Here is a 20173-nt window from a genome sequence, read left to right on the forward strand (position 1 = left end):
GGGATTTTTGAAAGTCAGTTTGCGTTGCGCTAAAAATATTGTGTGTCAGTTTAAACACAGTCATATATAATTTTTCTAAGAGGACGTTTCAAGGGAATCGCATGATTCATGGTACCAAACTCGGGATGAATGTGTGCCGATATGAGCTTCAAGTACAACACCACTAATTACCAGTCCGCAGCACTGGCACAATAAACAGTCGCCGTTTTCACCCTTGTTTGATGGTGAGTGATTTTTAAACGCATCAGTGCTTTTAGTAGGTTGCTATTATTTACTTTCGTAAAACTAGCAGAAGTTACATATCAGAAATATTTTAAAGGCTTTTACACTCTTTAGCCATAAATTTTAATAGCTGCAGTTTTTTGTTACATTAGGTCTTATCGCTCCATGTGTACAGTTTGAGAGTCACCTGCTGGTTACAATGCCAATTTTACTATTGACAACAGCCGCTAATCGATCAATAGTGCCGGCAGCTGTGACCGAGCGGTTCTAGGCGCTTCAGTCCGGAACCACGCGGCTGCTATGATGGCAGGTTCGAATCCTGCCTCGGGCATGGATGTGTGTGATGTCCTTAGGTTAGTTAGGTTTAAGTAGTTCTAAATATAGGGGACTGATGACCTCAGATGTTAGGTCCCATAGTGTTTAGAGCCATTTGAACCATTTGATCAATATTATCGATTTCCTGGGACATTGTAGCTTCCCGATTGTTTGAGGACTAATCATGTGAGTAATGGTTTTTAAAAGTGTTTTCCACAATTTTTCTGCTTATGCACGTTTGACAAATGTTATAGAAAATTTTTATAAAAAAATTTTTCCCTCTTTATAAAATCCTATTCTAAAAATTGCATTGTAGCTAACGGTGCATCAACTTAGGATGCTCCTGTAACGGTGTGAAACCGGTAGTAATCCTAGTAAAGGACTATATAAACAGCTAAAGGTGCTTCAAGAGTCTTTATTCACTGTGAATCCGAAGCGAACTGAAAAGATAAAATTAGTTGAAAGAGGGGAATTTGGAGGAATTAGGCTTGTTCAGCAAGCTGAGGAAGGAAAGATTTCCCGTTACTCGTAGGAAATATATGAGATGACTGCATTGCGTACCGTTGTTATTCGATGGTCTGTATATCAACTTCATTTGACTCGTATGACGAAAGTTCAGACAGAAATCCGGCCATTCATGTTTAGATTTCCCGCGATTTTCCTAAATTATTGCAATCGAACCACGACGGAATTATTATCGCATCCTTGTCCAATTAAGCCAATTATCCGCTTCTAAATGACCTCGACGTTGACAGCTGAGCAGCAGCCTATTTGCCTCTGCAGTGAAGACTTTTTTTTTCGACCTTATCGGGGACAAAAGAACTGCTCGACCGAAAGACAACGGCAGTCCGCATCCGAGAACCCAATTAGCGGCATCCGGACGCAGCGCGCTGGCCGCTCGCTCGGGTAGCGAGAGCATCGCCTGCCAGGACCAGACAACCGAGCGTAATCCTCAGGCGATACTCTGCGCGCCGGAACGTAACAGGATTTACATTTCAGCGATGTTTTTAAGACCCTTGACACAACTCCTTAAATTTTGTTAACTCGACTGTGAAACACTGCTGTCGACGGGAGGTTAAATCTGAAAAAGAAGAGACCGAAGAAACTTGGTCCATGTTACGAGGGGGAAGCGTTAGAGACGGGGAAAGATCTTTGGTATTAACAATGTGGGATATCATGTACGTACATTACCGGGAAATGCAAGCAATTCATTCGCTCTTCTTGGTATGCATCATGGTGTTAAGGAGCCTTGAGTCTGATGACGGGATGGAAAGTGTTTAAAAAACACTGCGAGACTTGATTTATTTGAGGTACTTTATGTGGGTCCCTAATGACTGAGTCACGTATAGGTCCTGTGCGTCGTATAATCCGACAAGATACATCTACACTGGGGCTTTGCGTTAGCCATGACGGCTATGTTCTTACGTAACGGGGACTTCTTACACGCACAGCTCCTTGCAAGAGTTGAAATATGTGTTACGTGTATGAAAAATCTCTAGAAAATCACCGAACCGACGACAAGGTGTCAGAGTTTACTCCTTCATCAAGTCCCACGTAAATTGCGTATGTTGTGGAAGACCTCACTGGTGGATTAGCCGAGCGGTCTACGGCGCTGCAGTCATGGACTGTGTGGCTGGTCCCGGCGGAGGTTCGAGTCCTCCCTCGGGCATGGGTGTGTGTGTGTGTTTGTCCTTAGGATAATTTAGGTTAGGTAGTGTGTAAGCTTAGGGACTGATGACGTTAGCAGTTAAGTTCCATAAGATTTCACACACATTTGAACATTTTTCTCACAGTTCGCTTTCACGAGCGCAATACATGACAAGTAGTGAGTCGGCACAAGTAGCGTTTGACTCTGTACTCGATGTCTCAAGCGAACAGAATTCGATTCGAGTCGCGACAGGAAGGAACCGCTGGAACAAAATGTGAGCTTAAGTATAAAACGGGAACTGCTTTGTGTGCGGTACTTTATGGAAGACATGCACAAAGAAATATTTCGTAATTAGCTGACTAGTTAAGAAGGAGATGGGTAGAAATTAACCTTCATGTCACAAGGTGTAATATCAGAACACATATCACAAGGGCGTGTCGTTCTGGACACTTAGCCATAAAACTGTTTCTCCCTTTATAAATCAGGTTCATTTGGTTTACTGACTCAACACACTAGCGACCACCAGCGCTGTTTCCTGCGCAAAAGAAAACAAAAAAGACTTGTCGGATCCGACACTGCCTTGTCATAGGAAGGTTAATATTACCGACTTTTTTGGGATTACTCACAAAGACACACTCAAACATCGATTTTTGTATGCAGAAATTCGATAACTCTCCAGGAATGCGTTGATGTAGCCCTTCTAAATGCTTAAACTGTAAGCATTCCGCCGGCCGAAGTGGCCGTGCGGTTAAAGGCGCTGCAGTCTGGAACCGCAAGACCGCTACGATCGCAGGTTCGAATCCTGCCTCGGGCATGGATGTTTGTGATGTCCTTAGGTTATTTAGGCTTAAGTAGTTCTAAGTTCTAGGGGACTAATGACCTCAGCAATTGAGTCCCATAGTGCTCAGATCCATTTGAACCATTTTTGTAAGCATTCCAAGTGTTTCCAAGCATTCTACGATTGAGATGAAATATTTCACCGAGCTCTTTTAAACGCTGTTTACGTGTCGTAGAGGTGCAACTGCACTGTGTCTGCAACTTAGGAATTTGCATTAAACTAAGCTTAAATCTGCCTTTACTGAAAAGTTCCACTGCAAACTTGAGCCAATAAAATATTGCCACACTCATTCTAAACACCACGAACTTCTCTGTCAGAAAGAAAAGAAGGAAACAAGAATGACATGTACTTCAGTAAATTAATGGATGAAACACTGATGAATATTAATCATAAAGAGAAATGTTCGCGACTTCGGGAACGTACTATGCTTGCCGAAAACGTTATTTTATTGCCCGGAGTGTTTATGAAATATTCGCGGGGTTCTGCTGTGGAAGACGTATTATGAGTGTAGCAGGAATGAAAGAGGAACAGAAAGGGCTTGTAGTCAGGCCAATAGATATTGGGTATTATTATTACGTGTGATTCAATAGCCGAGTGCAAGTCTTTCAGTAGGACGCTATTTCGGTAACTTCCGTGTCCCTAATCTTTTCCAGTTATCCAACCGAGGAAACGAGACCTGCAATTTAATGTGCAATCCGAACCAGGTGCCGTTCCTGCCAACTCTTCACATCGTTGAGAGGTGAAGGGTAGATTAAAGGCACACTGCAAATTTCCGTGGTCCTACCGGGATTCGATCCCGAGACCTCTCGGTTTCCAGGCACGCGTTTTACTGCTAGACCGCTAGGTCTGACATTCCAAGAATTAAAAAATGATCGAGAAGACGAACCGGGGGAAGATGAGTGTATCAAACTGGAAAACATGCTCGGCCAACATGGAATCATAAAGCTGAATGCCGTAAAGTGTGGGTTAGCCTGGAGGAGGTAGCCACCGTTGGATGTCGAATGGTTAATGATGTCGATGATAAACTGGTATATGTGGTATCTGTTCTTTCCGACATGAGTGAATAATTAAGGCCCAATGATATCTTCAATGCGGGCTCGAACTCTTACGGAAATCGGCGAAACGCCGCGAGTAATGAGAATAAAGACCAAGGGAGCACAACATTCCTAGTATGTGGACAAGTTGAGAATTTGGGTCTGACGGGAGGCATGGTAGGAGAGTACGTATAGTTGCCATGACAACTGTGTCCAGATGGTGCAGTGGTCGGCGCATCTCCCTAGTAAGCAGGAGACCCGGATTCGAATTCCGGTGCAGTACAAATTTTCAACGTTCTCTATTGATTTAAATCAATGCTCGACAGCAGGCAATGTCTGTATTCCTTTGTGTCTGGATTGGTAATAGCTGAAAGTATAGAAATTAGAGAGACCCTTCTAAAAAGCTGGGGCAACGGCCTTGCCGCAGTGGATACACTGGTTCCCATGAGATCACCGAAGTTAAGCGCTGTCGGGCCTGGCTGGCACCTGGATGGGTGACCATCCAGGCCGCCACGCGCTGTTGCCATTTTTCGGGGTGCCCTCAGCCTCGTGATGCCAATTGAGGAGCTACTCGACCGAATGGTAGCGGCTCTCGTCACAGAAAACCATCATAGCGACCAGGAGAGCGGTGTGCTGACCACACGCCCCTCCTATCCGCATCATCAACTGAGGATGACACGGCGGTCGGATGGTCCCGATGGGACACTTGTGTTCTGAAGACGGAGTGCTTTTTTTTTAAAAAAAAAAAAAGGTACCAATAACAGTTTATTAAAGGTTGTAAATAAAGTATAATGTAGCAGTTGATAGAAAGGCGTTTTGCTTCGGTAGCTCAGTTACTTCTTTCCAGTGCGTGCTGCGAATAGCGTCGACTGCAAGCGTTTCGTACAGAGGATTTGCCCAGCGCAGTAAACGGCGGAAGGATGCAAAGAGTTACGAGGCGCACCGCAAGGAATTTGGTAACAGCCAATGCCGGAGCATGCTGCCGGTGGGCGGAGGCTCCGCAATAAAAGTAAACAGAAACTTTGACCTGAGTAACGGGCGGCGGGTTGGCCAGCCGTGTCCCGCCCGCTACGCGACAAAACTATTAAACCCGGCGAGCGGCTTGTTAACACGCTAACACACGTCCACGTAATAAATACGGCCGCGCAGATAAGAATTGTGGAGCGCGCCGACATATATAACGAGCCGAATTCTCCGAGGACGAAACTTTTTTTTGTGCTGGTGTAGCCACTACTTACACGTACACGGTACTCGCCTAATCGTATCCCTCGTCTGCCGTTCGTCACGCATTGTAACCCTATCCTCATAACGCCGTGATAGTAACTTGCGGTAGATTGTCGTAAGTGAAATCATTCTGCCCCAAGCTTTTCTTAGAAAGGACGGAAGGACGGAGACTGGAATAAAGCCGTCAGAAGTTCACTGTCGACAGAGTAAAATCACTATTTTACACAAATTCGCTACAAAGAGCTGCACTGCTGAAGGTGAGGCAGCAAGAACAGGAGGGTGAAACGAAATGAAACGTAACAGATTGAGCCGGTACGTGGTTTTTATTACAGTGATTACAAAATCGAGCGTAATTTACGAAGAACTTGGCAACATGAAGTTCACTTGTCAGTATTACGTTGCACCCTCTCTGGCCTCGATACATGCACCTATTCGGATGGAAAACTGTCATCAAGATGTTGTGTACTCTCCTGAGGTATGCTGGTCCACGACCAACAAGTCTGTTTGCATGGCCGTCCTCCGCAGCAAGTTCTGTATACGAAAACCGCCTTTTCTTACTGCACTGTATTTTATTTCTCCCAGACGCGTTTCCCCTTTTTTAGTTTACGGCATCTTCAGTTGGATGCAAGATGACAAAGTTTTATTTTGGTATGTGTTATTTGTAGATTATGAAACAGTTGACATTTCGTTTTTGTGTAAGTAAGTAGTTACTTACAATTCTTCGCGTTTTCCGTTTTTATATTCCAAATTTTCGTAAATGAAGTTATAGCGCACCTCCAGCATGTGACCAGATGAGAGGAAACGCAGATGCCGGCCAAAAACGAGAAGAACTGTAAATAATCACTTATTTACATAAAAAACGAGACATGAACTGTTTTATTATCTAAAGATAACGCGTATCAAAACATCGTATGATTCTAGATTCCACTTAAGATGCCTTAAGGTAAAAATGGCGAAACGCTTCTGGGAGAAATGAAATACAGTGCAGCAAGAAAAGGCTGTTTTTCTTTACAAAACAAACACGGTCCACAACTGATGTGACTGGTCCTTGATGTCGCGGACACTGACACTGGGACAGAGATGACGTCGGCGCCGGTTCCAAGCGTGTTATATCGGGGACAGGTCTGGAGATGTTGCAGGCCACGCGAGTAGCTCAACATCACGCGAACAGTTCCTGGAGATATGTGTCATGTGTCCTGTTAAAAAATAGCATCACCGTACTGTCGCGTGACAAGTAACACATCACAGCACAGCCAGTACCTCGTCTCCTACTTTCCAAACTTTACAGAAGCTCTCCTGCGAACCTTGCAGAACTAGCACTGCCGGAAGAAAGGATATTGCGGAGACATGGCTTAGCCACAGCCTGGGGGATGTTTGCAGAATGAGATTTCCACTCTGGAGCGGAGTGTGTGCTGATATGAAACTTCCTGGCAGATCAAAACTGTGTGCCGGACCGAGACTCGAACTCAAGACCTTTGCCTTTCGCGGGCAATATACAGGGTGATTCAAAAAGAATACCACAACTTTAAAAATGTGTATTTAATGAAAGAAACATAATATAACCTTCTGTTATACATCATTACAAAGAGTATTTAAAAAGGTTTTTTTTCACTGAAAAACAAGTTCAGAGATGTTCAATATGGCCCCCTCCAGACACTCGAGCAATATCAACCCGATACTCCAACTCGTTCCACACTCTCTGTAGCATATCAGGCGTAACAGTTTGGATAGCTGCTGCTATTTCTCGTTTCAAATCATCAATGGTGGCTGGGAAAGGTGGCCGAAACACCATATCCTTAACATACACCCATAAGAAAAAATCGCAGGGGGTAAGATCAGGGCTTCTTGGAGGCCAGTGATGAAGTGCTCTGTTACGGGCTGCCTGGCGGCCGATCCATCGCCTCGGGTAGTTGACGTTCAGGTAGTTACGGACAGATAAGTGCCAATGTGGTGGCGCTCCATCCTGCTTCATCACTAAACACAATCTTTGAAACGAAAGATTCATCTGTTTCCATTTGAGCAAGGATAAAATCACAGAAATCGATTCTTTTAATCTTATCAGCTGCAGACAGTGCTTGAACCAATTTCAGACGATAAGGTTTCATAACTAATCTTTTTCGTAGGACTCTCCATACAGCTGATTGTGGGATTTGCAGCTCTCTGCTAGCTCTGCGAGTCGATTTTCCTGGGCTGCGAACAGATGCTTGCTGGATGCGTGCTACATTTTCATCACTCGTTCTCGGCCGTCCAGAACTTTTCCCTTTGGATAAACACCCATTATCTGTAAACTGTTTATACCAACGTTTAATACACCACCTATCAGGAGGTTTAACACCATACTTCGTTCGAAATGCACGCTGAACAACTGTCGTCGATTCACTTCTGCCGTACTCAATAACACAAAAAGCTTTCTGTTGAGCGGTCGCCATCTTAGCATCAACTGACGCTGACGCCTAGTCAACAGCGCCTCAAGCGAACAAATGTACAACTAAATGAAACTTTATAGCTCCCTTAATTCGCCGACAGATAGTGCTTAGCTCTGCCTTTTGTCGTTGCAGAGTTTTAAATTCCTAAAGTTGTGGTATTCTTTTTGAATCACCCTGTATATGCAGGAGAGTTTCTGTGAAGTTTGGAAGGTAGGAGGCGAGATACTGGTAGAAGTGAAGCTGTGAGGACGGGGGGGGGGGGGGGGGGGGGGGGGGCGTGGTCGTGCTTAGCTAGCTCAGATGGTAGAGCACTTGCCCGCGAAAGGCAAAGGTCCCGAGTTCGAGTCTCAGTCCGGCACACAGTTTTAGTGTACCAGGCAGTTTCGTACCAGCGCACACTCCGCTGCAGAGCGAAAATCTCATTCTACGTCACAACACAGGCTCTCCGTGGTGTACCGCTGTGCCGGCAGGGTCGCCTCAGTCAGTATTAGCCGTGACCTGGAGTGACACCACGCCAGCAGTAACTCCGCTGGGCCTTTCCGAGGCAATGGAAGAAGGGGACCTCGCCTACGGTGGTCATCCAGGGGACGGGGATTCGTCGGTGGACACGGTGCGACGCCGTCCATCAGCAGTCGACCTTTCCCCTTCACGGCACCACTCCAAACGCACGCGCTTGGGTAGTGGTATTAATGGTAGCCTACACAGAGGACAGTAATTCTGTCGTTCGGTTGCTTCTAATCTCAGACCAATGGTGCGAGATGACACAAAACGTTATGGGGACTCCTTTTCTTGTTCTCGGATAGAAGGAGAAGATGTGACGCGGTAACCGTGTGCTCTGTGCCCAATGTAGCGATCCCCCGTTTTGGTGGTCAGGCGTGGCGGATCGGGACCTTGACGATGAGTATGCGTGCCCTCGCCTTCCCATGCGGTCCTAAATCTGGTCACCGTCACAACCCAATACCGAGCGAGGTGGCAAAGTGGTCAGCATGCTGTGCTCGCATTCGGGAGGAAGACGGTTCCTCAGATTAGATTAGATTTACTTTCATTCCAATTGATCCATAGTGAGGAGGTCCTCCAGGCTGTAGAACATGTCAGAAAAACAACAATACATGACAGATATTTGCAACTCAAACAAATAACCTAATGTACCATTGCACAGGTCCCAAGTGGCATGGTCGTAATTTTTTTAAGAACGCTATATGAAAGAATCACTTTACAAATACTAACGCACTGAATTTAAAATAAAAAAAGTTTTTATTTATTTATAAGCCAATAAACGTGTAATTCAACTACTAAATACGTATTTACAATGAACTGAACTGGTGCATATATATACACAAATCAGTTGGTTCTACTGAGAAATTCATCACTGGAGTAGAAGGAGTTGGCCACCAATAAATCCTCTAGGCTTCTCTTAAACTGAATTTCATTCGTTGTTAAGCTTTTTATGGCTGCTGGCAAGTTATTGGAAATGTGTGTTCCTGAATAATGCACACCTTTTTGTACAAGACTAAGTGACTTTAAATCCTTGTGAAGATTATTCTTATTTCTAGTATTTCCTGATTTAGGTTTTCCGTGAATTCCCTAAATCACTTCAGGGTAACAGGGCCGATTTCGCTCCCAATCCTTGACACAATCCGATGGGATTGATGACCTCGCTATTTAGTCCCCTCCCCCAAATAAACCAACAAACTACAAGCGAATGCCCCAAAAATCTAATATTGCGCGATTTGACCAGCCGGGCAAATGGAGACACATGAGGCCCCTTTCAAACTCTGTGAGGTGCCGATAACGCTGTTTTTCACGAATCCGTGGCATCCCTGTATCTTTCACAGTGATCACATCTGACACTGTTCATGCCCCTTGGCCAGGAAACAGCACTAAACGCTAACAACACTAATGCACCACGGCCGTTCTATCTGTCACAGAGACAAACCCGTCGATGGGAGTGTGCGTATACGGGGTTAGATTGGCACCCGACCACGTCTTACGGGTGCTTCACTTTTTTGTGTCGCAGAGTCTGTAATGAGCGGTAAAGACCGTACTGCCGTAAGTCCCAGTCCAAACAATAATACCAGTGGCAGCTCTAAACGCGTCAACACTGTGTGCTAGTTTAGGATTCGAACTTCAATCTTTGCATTATACGGGGTACGTTTTCACCGACACGTTTTCCGTACACGCTTCCAGGCGGACCCAAAGGTTTCAGCACCTTTTAGGCTGATAGGCACTCTTACTTTAATATTGGCCACACATGTTCTGAAGGTAATATGACGTCAATTTTAATTTCCTGTAGATTAGTTCGAGGTTTGGTGTACCATTACATATCATGCTATCATAGAACCTCTTCTCATTTAGACAGTGCTGATGTTGGAAGTTTTCTAGCCGTGTTCGTCATTTCTTGACTTCTATTCTGATACAGTAAAAGCATGCTTTTACTGTATCAGAATTTGTAGCCGGGTCCTTGCTTAGACTCACGGACAAAATAAATTCACTGTAAAGCTGCATGATAGATGCATATTACCTTAGCCAGAAGAAAGGAGAACGATGATTTGGTTGACTGTTACCAACAGAAACAGATAACCGGTTAAATAAAACGGCGTGCAGTGTATGAAGTACCGCGGCACATTTGCTTCGTAAGGTCGGCATGCCTGCAATACCTGCGTGCTCGCTGGAGCGTTGCCCATATGCCAGGTCTTTCTTATTGTCCTCGCATCATTAGTCCCTCGTTAGGAGGTTTATTTCGCATTCATTGTCAGCGGAACTGAAAAATGGGGAAGAGAGTAGGAGGAATGTAGTTGCGTTTGACTGGGAGTCTGTTTTAAGAGCCAATGGACTACATGTAGGGAGAATATAATTACTCCCCTGTCACTACTGGTATGTAACGAAACAGTACTGCAGAACTGTGTGGTGGTCCTTCATCGACTGACAACCAACGTTATGACTGATATTATTTGATTAACTGAAGTTTCTTAGTTTTTTAAAATATACAGTTAACTATTCAAACAAGTAGACAGGTAAATGAAAGGATAATGACTTTTATCACATCACATTTTGAAAGTAAATCTATGACACTCTTTTTCGGGTCACCCGCGTGTGCTGGCCTCATTCAGTGTTGTAGGCGCTCTGCCAGTTTCCAGCTGCAGGGGGAAGGGTTGTTTTTGTTCGACCCTAAGAACATAGGCCGTTCTTTCCCTAATCTCCGTAAATGTGCGGCGGTCGGAACCGACTAGGTCGACTTTAAGGGCGAGTAAATCCGCCATGTCGGCCGGTGTTTGCCGAGCCCAGCTGGAGAAAAAGTCTTAAAAGTCCTACCAGGAAGCAGCACCTTGCAGAATCTCTATGAGAGGGAGCATAAGATGGTCAGCGAAAATGCCTATATTTTGCTCCTGATTCAGATTAGCTGTGAGACTTGAGTGTAAAGTAATTTCATGGAAGCGGTCTGTAGCTAGGTGAAATCGAGTAGGCGGCCGGCACTGTAGCGGAGGTGGTGATTTCGTAATGTAAGATGCCGGGAGCAGATGATCTTTCGCGATCACCAGACTTATTTCTTGCAGTACGGAAAATTGAGAGGTTCCGAAACCGCGTTATCGTGCGCGGCCGCGTAATTCGCGCTGAGCTTTCCGGTGTTGTAGACGAGTGTTCCCGTTAAGGGAGCGTGCGCAGACATACCCTTACATCAGATCGCGGAGCGAGTAGTGGCCCTGGACGAGGCTGACTTGTCGAGCTTTTAATGGAAGCGAGCAAATTCTATTTGGTTCCGTGGAAGTTTAAGTGCTGCGTTATTCTGAAACGTCGGCATTGAACCGTATTTCTGTTTTTCTATGCGCAGATTATCGGCGGAAGCCGCTAGGAGCCAGGTGGAGGTAGTGTACGAACAGTTAGCGGCGTACACATTCCAGTCGAGTGGTCGGACCTCTGAATCTCCTTGAGAGTAGTTATATAGGTCTATGGCTCTTAATTATTGACTTTGGAGCTGTGAGAAGTTTAACCCTGTCTCTCGTCTCAAAGCCAGGTTGGAGATCCTTATTCAGACTGATTTTACATGTGATGTGGTGCAAAGAATTACTACTGGACCGCCAGGAAGCTTTTCCGTATTAGTCTGTGGTGATAGACCTACACGTCGCCTATTTGTCTCGCGAATCATACACGGCTAAGAGTGCGGGACTTCTGGCCGCAGCTGCAAGTGAAACTCGGAAGCTCCGAGAAACGGATGAAAGGAACGTTTCAATTCTTCCGATATAGAAGCAGTTTAATTCTGACAGGAGATTAGTTGAAACTTCCTGGCAGATTAAAACTGTGTGCCGTACGGAGACTCGAACTCGGGGCGTTTTCGCTTCACGGGCAAATGCTCTACCAGCTCAGCAACCCGGAAGGTTGGAGTTTGGAAGGTACTGCCAGAAGTAAAGCTGTCAGGAAAGGTCGTGAATCGTGCCTGTGTAGCTCAGTCGGTAAGGCACTTGCCTACAAAATGTAACAGAGCCTAGTTCGAGTCTCGGTACGGCACAAAGTTTTAATCTGCCAGAAAGTTTCATATGGGCGCACACTCCTACAGGATCAAAATTTCATTTAGCAGATTAAGTCGAGAGTGAATATTTCACTCTGCAATGGATTGCGCTTTAATCTTACTGGCAGATTGAAATTGTTCGTCACACTGGGTCCCGATCAGCGAACCTTGTCTTCCCCCGGTAGCGTCAGCTATGAGATCTGACTAAAGAGCGTCCACACTGATGATTTACTAAATACGGTCTACTAATTGTCATCGCCATGAAACTACGGTTCATTTGTGTCCACACACGTCTGCGTTCGTTCCCTCCACACCTCAAAAGATTTCTGTACGTCGTTTTCCGTTGGGTTACGCAGGAACTGCTGCTGCTGGAAAACCTCTACACCAAAACACGCGTCCACTGCCTCTGAGCTGATCCATTTTGATGATGTTTGTCGCTGCTTAAGGACACAATTCAACATGGAAATGCCGTCGCGTACTTACATGCCACAGAAAATTGTCCTCGTTTAATGCCAGCAGTCAAGAGTGCTGTTTGTCGGGAAGTATGCAACCTGAAAGTGTCAGGAAGGCGATACCAATATACTTACGTAGCAGCTACTGAGTGCTATCATCGGAATATTTTACATTCCATCCATTGCAAGACGTTGTCCAGGCAGCAGCTGATACTCGTGCGGTTATCGATCCGGTTCGCGAGGCGGTGGAATCTCAGTTGTGACTGAGACGCTTCTAGTCGCTTGGTTAGTGAGGGTCATGCGGTGGAGTGTAAGTACGACCCCCACGCAGTAGCACTCTGCCACCTGCGGCTCGTAATGCAGCACTCGTGCTGGATGTTACCGCAAGTTGCTACGCGAGGCCGCGGAGAAGACAGTAGCAGTGTTGTAGCACTGGCGGAGAGGCTGTAGTGTAGAGCTGGCAGAGAACAGCGTGCTGGGGAGGGGAGAAAGTGCAGGGGGGAGAGGGGAGAGGGGGGAGGGGGGAGAGCGACCTGCGACCTCTGCCGGCGAGCCCAGCCGACGCCCTGTCCTCTGGCTGGCTGACTACAACTAGCAACTAGCAACGCTGCCGGCAAATGTCCTCAGGAGGAGAGTGGCTGGCAGCGCTGACGTCTCTGGAGGAAGGCGTAATGGGATGGCGATGACGGCGCTAGGCAGGCACGCTATTTCTGTCCAAGCCATTCACTTACTATTAATTTCCAGAAAAAGGAAGGGGGCCGAAGTGTGTTCCTAGATTCTTCACTTAATACTGGTTCTTGAGACTTCGCAAGGAAACTTTCGCTGGCATCATCCTCCAAGCGACTGCTATTGCAGATTTTTCATTATTTGCGTGACGCCATTCCTTGAATCAAACAAACTTGTGACTATTCGTGCTGCTCTTCTTTTGTATGTTCAATACTGCCTTTTAGTCCTGTTTAATATGGGACCCAAATAATTTAACAGTTTTGTAACACGAGAAGCATAAGTGGTTTGTAGGCAGTCTCCTTTGTAGACTGACTGCATTTTCCCAGTATCTTGTCATTTCATTAAAGTGTACCACCTGTTTAACTTACGACTGAGCCCATCTGATCACTTCTTTTTTTATCCCCACAATGTGTTACACTCAGATATTCGTGTGAGTTGGTTGATTCACTTGTGACTCACTGACGTTGATGTGGTGTTCTGTGATACGCTCCGTTTCATGATTCTGAACTTTTAAAACAAGGTGGCAGTCTTTGCACCACTTTAAAATCTTATCTTGGTCTGTCTGAATATTTGTGCACCTTTTTTCACATAGGCCACTCGCAGGAACACTACCTCCAAAGTCAAAGTCAGAGGTGAGCTTTCTGAGAGTTTCACCATTGAAATGGAACTTAGACAGCGTTGTGTACTGGAGAAGATTGTCAGGGAATGGACTAGCTCACTGTCATGGGGATCTGGAATGAAGATTGGTTACAAGAAAGATAGCCTCAGTGTACCTTGCCTAGCCTTTGCAGATCATCTCGCCTTGTTACCCAGTCATACAGAGGAGTCTAACATCAAGTGAGCCCCATGTTCAATTCCATTAGAAAGCACCACTATTCGTAAAGTCACTGCAGCCAAGTATTTAGGAGAGTAGATTTCAGATGTGCTAAGCTGAAGAGCGTCAAGAGCATTTACATCCAGAAGTACATTTCCGTGAACCTTAAACCGAAACATTCCAGCGCAGTAGTAAGCCCCTCCATTTTGTACGCCTGTGACTGCCTCGTAATGAACAGGAATGGCCCACTGAGGAAACTGGAGGTCAAGGAACGGAAATTCCTAGGGAGAATTCAAATGGCTCTGAGCACTATGGGACTTAACATCTGAGGTCTTGAACTTAGAACTACTTAAACCTAACTAACCTAAGGATATCACACACATCCATGCCCGAGGCAGGATTGGAACCTGCGACCGTAGCGGTCTCGCGGTCCAGACTGTAGCGCCTAGAACCGCTCTGCCACTCCGGCCGGCCCTAAGAAGAATACTGGGGACTAGAAGAGAAGAGGTTGGCACACACACGACCAGACACAACAGTGACCTACGTCACCTCGAATGAGACATCAGCATCACACCTGTGAGGAAAAGGCGACTGGCCTTTCTTGTACGTTTGACCGCATCAGCCCTTGCCGACTCACGAACAGGACTGGCGATAGGTAGAGGGAAAACCTCCAAGAACAAATGGATCACCACAGTGAAATTAGACCTGCAGCAATTTGAAATTCCGCTAGAAACCGTGCAGGTCCGGTCCAGATTCCAGCAGCTGACTCTCCAAGGAGTATTCCTAGAGTCCCTTACCGCCAAAGAGAGCACGGTAACCGGCAGACCAAAGTGGACAGAGGAAAGGAAGCTTACTCACCGCCAGAAAATGAAATCTTTCTCGGCCAAGAAGAAACAGAAGGCACGCGTAGAGAGTCAAAACGAGACCCGTGGTCTTAAGTAGTTTCCAACGAAAAGAACAAGAAGAAGAAATATATACGATGTTGGTTGTGATAAGAGCGAAAGTTAAGTAGCAGTAGCAGCAGAGACAACGATGTACAGTATATATATATATATATATATATATATATATATATATATATATAGGCAATTAATCAGAAACTTCCAACGGGTATGTAAAAAGAAACTGTTGGTCATGCGTTGTCGGCGGAATACGTAACGCTCCGGAGCGTTTCCGGCGCGGTGGGAGCTGGCCTGAGACTGGCTGGCTCTCGAGGCTGGCTCTCGGGGTGACAGTGCTGCAGGCGGGCGTCTCCCAGCTCTCCCAGCTGGTCGGCATCGGCGAGCCCCACCCTGCGCGATTGCCATTGTTTGGCGCGCAGCGCCGCCGAGGCAGTAAATAACCCCGTGGGGGCAGTCTCACCAGCGCTTTGCAGCTCCACACCCGCCTCCGTCTCCGCTCAGGACAACACGGCTCGCGAAGTCTCCTTCCACATCTCATAAGAAAAGGCCAGGTTGGAGTATGGGTGCTTCAAAGCTGTGTTTAGTCATATGAATAGATCGTGCACTGTCGGCACAGATGGTCGTTCGCAAGTGTGAGGTCTACCAGATGAACAACTACTACCCGAGTGTGTGACTCACTCACATGGCCAATTCTCTCCGGCATCAGTCTGAGTTCTAACTACAGTTTCTTCTAAATAGCATTAATCTTAGTCCCCACCAATAACATAGATTCCCAAAGTTACGATTTTCATGGATATCCTTACTCTGTAGTCGAGTGTTTTCTACCGTTGCAGATGCATGGTTTCATGTATTGATTAAGGTGTATTTTAGCTTTATAAGTAACGAGCATACACTTCGAATAATATTTGTTTATTGTTCTAGTTAAAATGGTTCAAATGGCTCTGAGCACTATGGGATTTAACATGTGAGGTCATTAGTCCCCTAGAACTTAGAACCACCTAAACCAAACTAACCTAAGGACATTACACACATCCATGCTCGAGGCAAGATTCGAACCTGCGACCATAGCGGTCCCGCGGTTTCAGACTGAAACGTCTAGAACCGATCGGCCAAACCGGCCGGATTCTAGATAAATATAATAACATAATATCGATACACTGAAATATTTCGCTGCCTCTGTGATTCGGTGTTGCCACCTACACCCTAAGCAAAACCAGTACAGCGCCATCTTGGAAACAGGCGCAATTTGTACCCGTATGCCAGCTATAGTCGTCAGTATTGTGTTCAGACTGTCACCACAGCTGCCCGGGTACGAAGTGTCCCTGTTCAGGTGATGGTACTGCCTTTATTCTGATGCTTGTGACGTAATTCCATTGGCGTCAGAGAGTAACTGAACGAGATAAGTGGTAAGCGTCTTATGACCGACATTATGTTTAATATAATTTTAAGCTATATTGATCGCTAATTATGCAGATAATTCAGTGCATCCAAATGACACAGGGACAACCTTACAAATTTCCTATCACTTGCAAATAATGTTTATAATATGCTGACTGAAACGGATTGAAGGATGGTGGAAAACCTAAAGCAAACTAAAACAAAAATCAGTAGAAAAAAGTCAAAATAAAAATCGTACAGAATGTTACCGTGATGTATATCAAACGTTTCCAATTGATCAGAGGATTACGAAACTGTAAGTAGACTGTCTCTAGGTAAAGTATTATGAGAGTTGTCGATGTGTCTTAATCCATGTATGTAATTAATTGAAAGTAATTAAAACATCTTCCTTTAAGTGAAACAAAGTATGAGGGTAGAGGTATTTCGACTTCGTGCTTCGATTGAAACATGTCAATTACTTTAAAAGGTTTTTCTGAATGAACATCAAAATTAAGGTGAGCAGTGTTGAGAATATCAGGTTTTGTAGAATTGGTTAAAAGGAGCTACACACACAAAACATGTTAAGTCACTGGGAATAAGAGGTAGTTCTGAATCAAATACACGTAAGGCTGGCGGTAATTTCTAAAAGAGAAACGAAATATGGTAACTGAAGCACACGAAGAAAATTGATAAAGTAAAAAGAAGTTAAAAGATTAATATTGAAAGGGACGAATAATTTCGGGCAATTTTGTGTTGTGGTCGATAACTGTCTGTTATGTTACATTAGAATCACCATTTATGTAGTAGAATTTACGCTATCGTGAACAAAGCGGTTTTCACCTGATGCAACCCAATTGAAATAATTGATTGGTCGCAGTAGACCTCGGATTTATGACCGAACGAGACGGCGCAGTGGTCGGCACACTGGACTCGCATTCGTGAGGACGACGGCTCAAACCCGCTTCGGACACCCAAATTTAGGTTTTCCGTAGATTCCGTAAATCGTATCAGGGGAATGCCGGGATGGTTCCTTTGAAAGGGCACGGCCGATTTCCTTCCCGATCCTTGCACCATTTCGAGCTTGTCTTCCGTCTCTAATGACATCGACATCGACGAACGTCAAATCCTAATCTCCCTTCCTTCATCTTCCTTGGAACGCATTGCCGGCCATATATTCATATGACCTTTTCTGCTCATCCCTCTGGGATCGTTTCCTGTGCTTTCTTCCCACTTGCCAAATTACCCTGTATGTCTGGCAACATCATTTGGCGAATGCGACTCTTGATGGACATAGCATCGAACGCTGTCTCCCTGCATAAGATTAGCCACGTCACCATTATGAGTATGATTAAAGAACTGCGTTTTAACTAGAGGAGGGTGTAGAAGACTCTCGAATTGTCTACATGTGAAAGGGATTGTGATTATGTTTATGACAGAGTAAAATGATGCAAGACGATCTGAAATCTCAGAAACGTACGTATAAAATTTTCGGAAAGACAACAGGTCATATACAATATCTACAACAACTAATACGGGACAATAACAATTGAAGGCTGAAACCAAAGTGTGCGCTTTGAAAGGGTGTCAGACAGGGATGCCGTCTCGCCACTGCTCTTCAACCTATACACTGAAGTAGCAGTGATGGATGTAAAAGAGGGGTTGGAGAGTGCGAGTAAAATTGGGGGTGAAAAGATATCAATGATAAGATTTGCTGACGACGTTGGTGTAGTGAGTGAAAGTGAAGAGGGTTACAGGGTCCGAACAGTCCAGTGAGCACAGTGTATGGTCTAACAGTATATCGATGAAAGGTAAAAGGAATGAGGTGTAAGAGAAAAGAGATTAGTGATAATTGGGGACCACGTAGTAGTCGAAGTGAAGGAATTCTGCTACCTTGGAAGCAAAATAACACATAATGGACGAAACAAGGAATTAGTAATTTTTGAGAACATTCCTCGTGGAGAAGAGCGGTTTTTGTAGTACTTTAAAATGAGCGTTAACAGTACCACCAGAAAACTTTATTTTTGGTGTAACTGATTTCGGTCAGTTTTTGACCATTGTCAGACTTCACACCTTGAAGCGGTCAAAAACTGACCGCTTCTTGTGGTCAAGACTGTTCAGTTTAATGAAACAAGGAAGATGTAAGAAGCAGATCAGCACAGGTAGAGATGGCTTTTCGTCGCTAAAACAGAGCACTTAATTTGAGGAAGAAATTCGTGGAAATGAGCGTCTGGAACCGAGCATTGTTTGCAAGAGAATAGTATACTGTGGGAAAACAAAAAAAAAATGAAGAGAATCGAAGCGTTTTCGATTTGCTGCTGTAGAAAGATTCTTAAAATGAAGTGAAGTAATGAGAAGTTAGGGGTTCTCTGCAGAACCGGCGAGGAAGTGAGTATGTGGATTTATTTATTTAGCGTATGGCTATACATGCAACATTAATACATCAAGTGTTAGACATTAAAATCTTATAACAATCATAAATATAATTTATGTTTATATTGGTCAGTTAAAAGGTTATATCGAGGTTTGAGATCCATTCTAGCGCCGATGGGGATGCCTCCAGGAAGTCGGACCAGTTCCCTGCATATGCTCGCAAGGAGCATTCACCATGGATGTGTTGGATCGTCTGTCTAGGGGCACCGCAGTCGCATTTGTGTAGCGAAACCGCACACCTGCCATGTCCAGTACGTATTCGATTTAATGCGGACCATGTTTTCCGTGTTAGTTCCATTCCAGAGATGTTGCAGTTATAGCTCTCAAACCAGGTCTGTAGTTGGTCATTTGTCTTTTGGTTCCAATCTAGTCTCCATTGCTTCATGTGGTCATAGTTATTATTTTGAAGCTGCTCAGCTGTGCGTATGGGTGGCTTTCTTGATTTCAATCGAGTGTGTCGCAGTTGTGAGAATTCTTCTTTAATTGGTAGTTCTGGTTTTGTCTCAATCTTTCTGAATTCGTGCAGTAGGGCCGCTTTTCTACGCAGGTCCGGGGGCAGGATATTACATAGCACCGGTAACCAGTACGTGGGCGTTGATTTAACAGTTCCAGAAATCAACCTCATTGTGTTATTTAATTGCCTGTCAATAAGTTTGGTGTGACAGCTAGTAATCCACCAATAAGTTTGGTGTGAGTGTGTGGAAAATAACAAGAAGAAGGTACATGAGGACAGCACATGTGTTAAGGCGTGAGGGAATAACTTGCATGGTGCAGCAGGGATCCGTGGAAGGAAGGAAACTACAGGAGAAGACATAAATTGGAATATATCCAGAAAATAATTGAGGACTTTGGATGTCAAATGTTCAAATGTATGTGAAATCTTATGGGACTTAACTGCTAAGGTCATGAGTCCTAAGCTTACACACTGCTTAACCTAAATTATCCTAAGAACAAACACACACACACATGCCCGAGGGAGGACTCGAAGCTACGCCGGGACCAGCCGCACAGTCCATGACTGCAGCGTCTTAGACCGCTCGGCTAATCCCGCGCGGCCTTTGGGTGTCAGTGCTTGTCTGAGATGAAGAGGTTCACTCAGTGGAGCAAATCGTAAGCCGACAACAAACCAAGCAGGGGACTGCCGGCCGGAGTGGCCGAGCGGTTCTAGGCGCTACAGTCTGGAACCGCACGACCGCTACGGTCGCAGGTTCGAATCCTGCCTCGGGCATGGATGTGTGTGATGTCCTTAGGTTAGTTAGGT

At 45.1% G+C, this 20173-nt stretch overlaps 1 protein-coding gene and 1 pseudogene across 1 annotated transcript in view; one reads left to right on the forward strand and one right to left on the reverse strand.

Annotated features, from left to right (window-relative positions):
* Positions 1 to 20173, reverse strand: part of LOC126474078 (uncharacterized) — a 212214-nt gene that overhangs the window by 128101 nt on the left and 63940 nt on the right. The window lies entirely within an intron of this gene.
* LOC126476163 (5S ribosomal RNA) lies at positions 4466 to 4583 on the forward strand (annotated as a pseudogene).

Source organism: Schistocerca serialis, chromosome 4 (assembly GCF_023864345.2).
Source record: "Schistocerca serialis cubense isolate TAMUIC-IGC-003099 chromosome 4, iqSchSeri2.2, whole genome shotgun sequence".
NCBI lineage: Eukaryota > Metazoa > Arthropoda > Insecta > Orthoptera > Acrididae > Schistocerca > Schistocerca serialis.